Source organism: Pseudophryne corroboree, chromosome 5 (genome assembly GCF_028390025.1).
Source record: "Pseudophryne corroboree isolate aPseCor3 chromosome 5, aPseCor3.hap2, whole genome shotgun sequence".
Lineage (NCBI taxonomy): Eukaryota > Metazoa > Chordata > Amphibia > Anura > Myobatrachidae > Pseudophryne > Pseudophryne corroboree.
In genome coordinates, this window is record NC_086448.1 from 397986303 (window position 1) to 397993797 (window position 7495).

Here is a 7495-nt window from a genome sequence, read left to right on the forward strand (position 1 = left end):
TCCCAGGTAAGCCATTCCTTGCCCACCCGGAGAGGCTGCACTGGTACCTGGTGGGCTATTAACTTCCATAATGTCCACTCCTAGCAGAACATCAAAAGGATTTTCTTCTTCCACAGAATCCAGCCTTGCTTTTTTAACAAGATTGTCACTGTTTTTAGCAGCTTTCTTTTTTGACACAACAGTAAAGTCCTCATTTCCTTAGGATTCCATTTCTTCCTGTGAACTTTCAAAGTCAATATGCACACTTTCCCTCTCACTTGTAACCTCAGGGCTACTGACTTCTTCAATAATGGCACTTGCCTGAATAACTTCCCCATAGGTTACTTCCATACTAGCAGCTACAACTTGCTTACCCAGCACTTTCTCAGGGCTCTCAACCTCCTCTCCCATCTGCACTAGAGGCTTTTTCCCAGCAGCAGCCTCATTTGCATGTGCAGAAGGTCCAGGAACCACACCTGCTCTGAATTAGCATCATTCGGTCTCCTCCAGCCAGCAAAAGTTCTTTTGTACTTAGGGTCGAATAACGACGGCAGCTTTGCCAGCTGCTCAGACATGGGCCTTTCCTGATTACTAGGAACACCTGCCTCTGCACTCAAACCACCAGCAGCTCTGGGTGCTGTATTTTCTGGACACTCCCAGCAAGCATGCCCAGGCATCCCACACAAATCACAGTTCTTTGGTGCTGGGCATTCCCCAGCCTCATGTCCCTGCGCTTTGCAATTTCTGCAACATTTTAATTTGTCACATTTGTGTTTTGTATGCCCAAAACAAAAACAGTTTCTGCAATACTCAGGCATTCCCAGGTACATCAGGTAACAACTGTTACCACCCACAGAGAAATTTGCTGGCGGGTGCTTCTTTCCCCAATCCCATTTGGGTCGTCCCTAAACTTTACCCAGTATTTTACTTTCCCATTAAACACATCAAACACATTTTTCTGCAATACACCTCCCCTCGCCTTTGAACAATAGCGTAACAGGAAAGCACAAATAAGATCAATCTGCATAAAGGGGTTGAAGCAGTGCACAGTAACAGGTACCTCCAGGTTGGAAAATAAAGGGATCATCTCAACTTTTTGCATAGCCTCCTCCTCCTCATTTTTCAGAGTCTCATAGTAATGCAAACAGGCAGCAAACTCAGAAAAGAAAACATCGTAAGTACCTTGGTGTGGAAAGTCCTGAATACAATGCACATCCTCCTTGACACGAACTCCAGCCAGTTTCTCCAGAATAGATGTTACGATCATTCCAAAACCATTGCGAACTCTATGTTCTTTCTTGACAATAAACCGAAATGTGTTGCGCAGACCTTCCATTCTGCAATAAACGCCTCCAACCTCCAATCAGCGAACGATCGATCCCTCCTCTTTCCTCTCCAGGGCCCCTTGCAAAAAGGACCCTAGAAATCAGCCCTCTGACTGCAACACGAGATCGCAGCCAAAAAGCAGAGAAGCACCTTCATGATCATATTATCTCACCTGGCAGGTAAGTAGGAGTTGGGCTAGGGCTGGGGAGGGCTGCTGCTCAGGCACCCCCTGTCAAGTGAAGGAGATTCAACTGAGGCAGCACAAAGGAACTTTTGCTTGGGGTCCAACAACTGCAGGGAGGCCACATCTCTTCAGACGGACATGGGAGGGCGGAAGGCTGCCTAATACAGAGGCATCCCGAAACATCAAACTAAACGCAACTAGTGTAAGCATTCCTGGGGGAAGGCCTGCAGCAGACGGATTTGCATATGGTGATATCATCCAAGCAGTGAGCCAAAATTGGCTGTATCAGATAAGATTGGGCATATCCAGTGTGGTGTGGCTGTAGATGAGCTGTTGGTCTTTTTTTTATATAAAGAGAAGTAGCAACACACCCAATAACTATATTGTATTAAAAAAGAATAAATAAGTACATTAAAATAAAATAAAAAAAACATGCCACACTGTGTATTGAACCCAGGAATACATGCATTGCAGGCAGGAACTGTACTTGTTATGCCACAGCAAACCATGCTACCAAACTGCCCTCCGGGTGTTTAAGTGATGTGTTTTATCTGATTGCATTTTTAAAAAAACGTATTGAATCCGGCAACAGTGTCAGAAAAGTAATGGAGACCATTTGGGAGTCATATTGATGAGATAGGGACAAAATGGCACTGTGCATTAAATATTTATTGTCATTTGAAGCAACTGAACTGGAAATGCTGTCCGGAATAGTAATGCTGTTTATGCTAATGCTATCCAGGATTTTGTACACAATGTAACGACAAAATTAATTGAATGAAGGGGTGGCAGCGTGACATTGTATTTTGTAGAAGCTGACTTTTTTATAAAAAGATAAGTAGCAACACACCAAATAACTTTATTGTATTAAAAAAGAATAAATAAATTACAATAAAATAAAAATAGCTTGCCGCACTTGGTATCAAACCCGGTAGTGCTTGCATTGCAGGCAGACACTGTACTCGTTATGCCACAACCAACCATTGTAGAAGCAGGTCCTCTGGGTGTATATATGATGTGTTTTATCTGATTGCTTTAAAAAAATATCGGATTGAATCCACTAAGTGTCGGAAAAGCAATGGAGACCACCTGGTTAAACTGTGTATTACATGGCATGGGACACAACGCACGCCATAACATTAATTCTAACTCACGACACAGGACCCTAAATAGTGCGCTATGAGCAACAACATATGAGGATACATCTGTAGCTGCATCACACTGGATATGTCCAATGTCATCTGATCTTGGAAGCTAAGCATTGTTGGGTCTGGTTAGTACTTGGATGGGAGACCACCTGGGAATACTAGGTTCTATATGTACTTTTACACTACCAACAACGTTCTCTTGATGCATTCCATTTTGAAACTTATTTATTAATGTACCAGTAGTTAGAAGTAGAAGAGCTCTAATAGAAACCAGAAAGCTCATCTACAGCCATACCACACTGGATATACCCAATCTCATCTGAGCTTGGAAATTAAGCAGCATTTGGTCAGGTTAGTACTTAGATGGGAAACCACCTGGGAATACCAGGTGCAGTGGGTATTTTTATGCTACCGCGACCGTTCTCTTGATGCATTCCATTTTTTAACTTATTCATTTTTGTACCAGTTGTTAGAAGTAGAAGAGCTCTAACAGAAACCACCAATTCATCTACAGCTACACCACACTGGATGGGCACCAATCTCATTTGATCTTTGAAGAAAAGCAGTATTAGACTTGGGTAATACATGGATGGGAGACCACTTGGTAGTATCAGACTGGTTAGCTTAGTTGGTAGAGTATTGGTCTCTCGCTATCAATGTAAGCATTTCATAGGTTGAATCTCATGTAAGTATGTTTTTATTTTACTAGTCTGCATGTGGTTTGTGGCTCTATACCATGTAATGCATATGTCTTTTAACAACAGCAGTCAAGTCTTCCAATGTGCTTGTTATTGAAACCCAATAGATAGCTTTATTTTCTCTTTGTTTCTTCAAATATTAAATGCATATGTCTTATAACTTTTGCAGTATTCTAATGACTTGCTTATGACACACCATAGAATATATGATGTTTAGTACCCTGGACATTGTAGCTTATTTACTAAAATCTCTGATAAAGTTTATGGCATTTATGTGCAGTCTATTAAGCACAGTTGGTAGAGTGTTGCTCTTGCACTATCAATGTAAGTCTCACATAGGTTTGAATCTAATGTTAGTTTGTTTTTATTTTACTAGTCTGCATTGTGGTTTGTGGCTCTTTACCATGTAATGCATAGGTTTTATAACAACAGTAGTCAAGTCTTCCAATGTGCTTGTTAGTAAAACCCAATAGATAGCTTTATTTTCTCTTTGTTTCTTCAAATATTGAATGCATATGTCTTATTACTTTAGTAGTAAAGTATTCTAACGACTTGCTTATGACACCACATAGAATAAATAATGTTTAACACCTTGGACATTGTAGCTTATTTACTTAAATATCTGATATATGTTACAACATTTGCGTTCAGACTGGTTAGCTCAGTTGGTAGAGTGTTAGTCTTCTACAATAAATGTAAGCATATCATAGGTTTGAATCTCACGTAAGTATGATTACTTTTTACTAGTCTGTATGTGGTTTGTGGCTCTATACCATGTAATGCTGTCAAAGTCGAAAAATATCATGATGCGAATGCCTTGTACTAACCCCTCATGCACATGCGCGCTGCTTGTGCACGCAGTCCCCCCGTGCATACACATCCCCGCAGGTTGCGTAAGCGACGCACCAGCGTCTCGTGCGCACAAGATGTGTATTTACGACAGAGTTTGTGAGCGTCTCGCGTGCGACTCGATCGTAGCATATTTAACCCATATAGTGTGTTTTATAGTTAATATTCCCCTAGACAATGTCAGCGAGTATGTTTAGTTTAAACGGTTCCTGTACAGAGAGATTCCTCTTTGCATGATAGGAAGGGTCAGATAAAGGTTGAAAGGTGGTGTCTAGTATCCAGCTGTAGGGTATTTTAAGGGTAACATTCCGATGTTGGTTAGGAAAGGATCGCTCGCTCCTGCGTATAGTTATGTACAAAAGTAGTTTATGGGCATTAACTGTATTTGCTGTTTATTACACATGCGGCGGGAATCCTGAGGATACCTCCCACCTGAGCAGTTGGGGAAAGACACAGCCCACCTGTTCAAATCCACCTATGACCTTTGCTATAATGTGGAGACACATTCCTGTGTCCAATGAACAATGAGATTATACCATTGTATTGTGAATGTATGCTGTGTATATAAAGACCACCATTGCCTGGCCAGACTCACTCTCTCTCTCTGAAGGCTTTCTCCCTGAATGCTGAGGGCTGGATCCAGGACGCGCTTGCGAATCATCCCCACGTATGTAGTATTCTCTGTAGCCATTTTGTTATCCATTCTGTTCGCCATTTGTTTCCATTTGTTCACTCTTGTTTGCTATTGTTCATATTATTCTCTGTTATTGTGTTAGATTTTGATGTTAGTTTGTAGTGTATAACTTGTATTGTGTTTTTTCCCCTTTTCTCTAAACCATCCACGGCGGTGTTAGAACCGCTGTGGTTTTTAAATCCAAACCAGGTCTTGTGTTTTCACTTTTCTACAAAGGGCTTTTCTTAGCGTCTCAATCGCTCATACAGCATACACATTATCAAGGTTTTTAAGCGTTACATCATTGTAGTATTTGATTACTAAGGTTTAGAGTATAAGCATATTCTTACTGTGTGTTATTAATAAGGTTTACTGCGTATCATTCTGTGAGCGTCTGCGCTGCTCGTGTCTCACTCTCATTGGCGCAGCGTCCGCTACGCCAATAGCGTAGCAGTACGGTACTCGGTACGCCTATAGCGTGCTCGATACAAAGCGTGAATCCGTAAGCGTGCGTGTCGCTCGTGCGTCGCGCCCACGGCCTAGAGTTTGCTACGCTAAGTGCGTACCCCTACGGTACTCAGTGCGCCAATAGCGTACTTAGTCCGTAATAGTATATAGCTTATGTTTAAAGTTAATATTTGACATTATCAATGCATATGTCTTTTAACAACAGTAGTCAAGTCTCCCAATGGTCTTGTTAGTGAAACCCAATAAATAGCTTTATTGGAACACAGTCCCGCCTCAAGGTCCTGAGCCCATGCCTCAACTGCTTAAACAGCCCAAGTAGCTGCAATTGTTGGCCTATGTACAGCCCCCGTTAGGGTATAAATCGCTTTTAAACAGCCCTCCACACGTCGGTTTGGCGGTTCCTTCAGAGAGGTGACGATAGTTACTGGCAGAACAGAGGAAACAACCATACGTGCCACATGACAATCTACAGGCGAAGGGGTTTCCCAATTTTTACATACCTCCGGAGAGAGAGAATAGCGAGCCAATAGTCTCTTATTCGGTTTAAATTTAGTGCCCAGATTTTACCAGGATTCCTGGCGTGTCAGACAGGTGATCAGAATGTTGTAAAACTTGTTTAACCACCTTCTTACGCTTAAACCTATCCAGTTTTTTGTAGACAGACTCAGGCTCAGGATCATCAGTCACCTGAAGAATGAGTCTGATCACCTCAATCAAATCCGGGACATCCACTGATGATTTTCCTTCCCCATCAGAAACATCTGTGTCAGTGTCTGTGGGATCAGTATATGCGCCGTCCTCATCAGAGGATGTGTCTGGAATAGCTGTGGATTGGGAGGAGGTAATGGCCCACTTAGAAGACAACTTAGTCTTAGGCGGGTGAGAGTGACCCTTAGATTTAGTCTTAGATCGGTTCAAATGCTGTAACTGAGTAGAAAGCTAATCTGCCCATGGCGGGTTCACAGCAGGGACCATAAACTGTTGCAGTGGCACAGGTGGTCCCACAGGGGGCGTTAATTTAGTCAAAAAGCATGTTTGGTAAAGTGGAAAATGTAGCCCAAGGCGGGTCTTGAGATGCCCCTGGTGCTACCGATCCACTGGGGGACAAGGAACCCCCTGAACCTGAACTCTCAGCTGCCATATTATCCTCCATGACTTCCGCAGCCTCACTACCACGCAGTGTGGGAGAAGCCGCAGCATTGTTGCCACGTGTAGCCGACATAACTATGTGCACAATGGGGGTGATTCTGAGTTGTTCGCTTGCTAGCTGCTTTTAGCAGCATTGCACACGCTAAGCCGCCATCTACTGGGAGTGTATCTTAGCATAGCAGAACTGCGAACGAAAGCTTCGCTAATTTTCTCATAACGATTACCCCACAGTTTCTGAGTAGCTCCAGACTTACTCAACCATTGTGACCAGCTCAGTCCTTTTTGTTCCTGTTTGATGTCACTCCCCCATTTCTCCAGCGCTCCTGCATTTTGCAACTCGAACGCCTGCGTTTTTCCGCACACTCCCATAAAACGGGCAGTTTCCGCCCAGAAACACCCACTTCCTGTCAATCACACTACGATCACTTTAACGATTAAAAAACTTTGTTATGCCGTGAGAAAAATACCTAACTTTTGTGTAAAATAACTAAGCACATGTGCTCTGCGAACCATGGCCCTCATTCCGAGTTGTTCGCTCGCAAGCTGTTTTTAGCAGATTTACTCACGCTAAGCCGCCGCCTACTGGGAGTGAATCTTAGCATCTTAAAATTGCGAACGAAAGATTCGCAATATTGCGATAAGACATCTCTGTGCAGTTTCTGAGTAGCTCGAGACTTACTCTGCCAGTGCGATCAGTTCAGTGCTTGTCGTTCCTGGTTTGACGTCACAAACACACCCAGCGTTCGCCCAGACACTCCTCCGTTTCTCCAGCCACTCCCGCGTTTTTCCCAGAAACGGTAGCGTTTTTTCCCACACGCCCCTAGCCCCTAAAACGGCCTGTTTCCGCCCAGAAACACCCACTTCCTGTCAATCACATTACGATCAACAGAACGATGAAAAAACCGTGAGTAATATTCCTAACTGCATAGCAAATTTACTTGGCGCAGTCGCAGTGCGAACATTGCGCATGCGCATTAAGCGTAAAATCGATGCAAAGAAAATTACCGAGCGAACAACTCGG

General features: G+C 43.1%; 1 pseudogene; it reads left to right on the forward strand.

The window, feature by feature from the left end:
* Positions 1 to 2918: 2918 nt before the first annotated feature.
* LOC134931385 (5S ribosomal RNA) lies at positions 2919 to 3037 on the forward strand (annotated as a pseudogene).
* The last annotated feature ends 4458 nt before the right edge of the window (positions 3038 to 7495 follow it).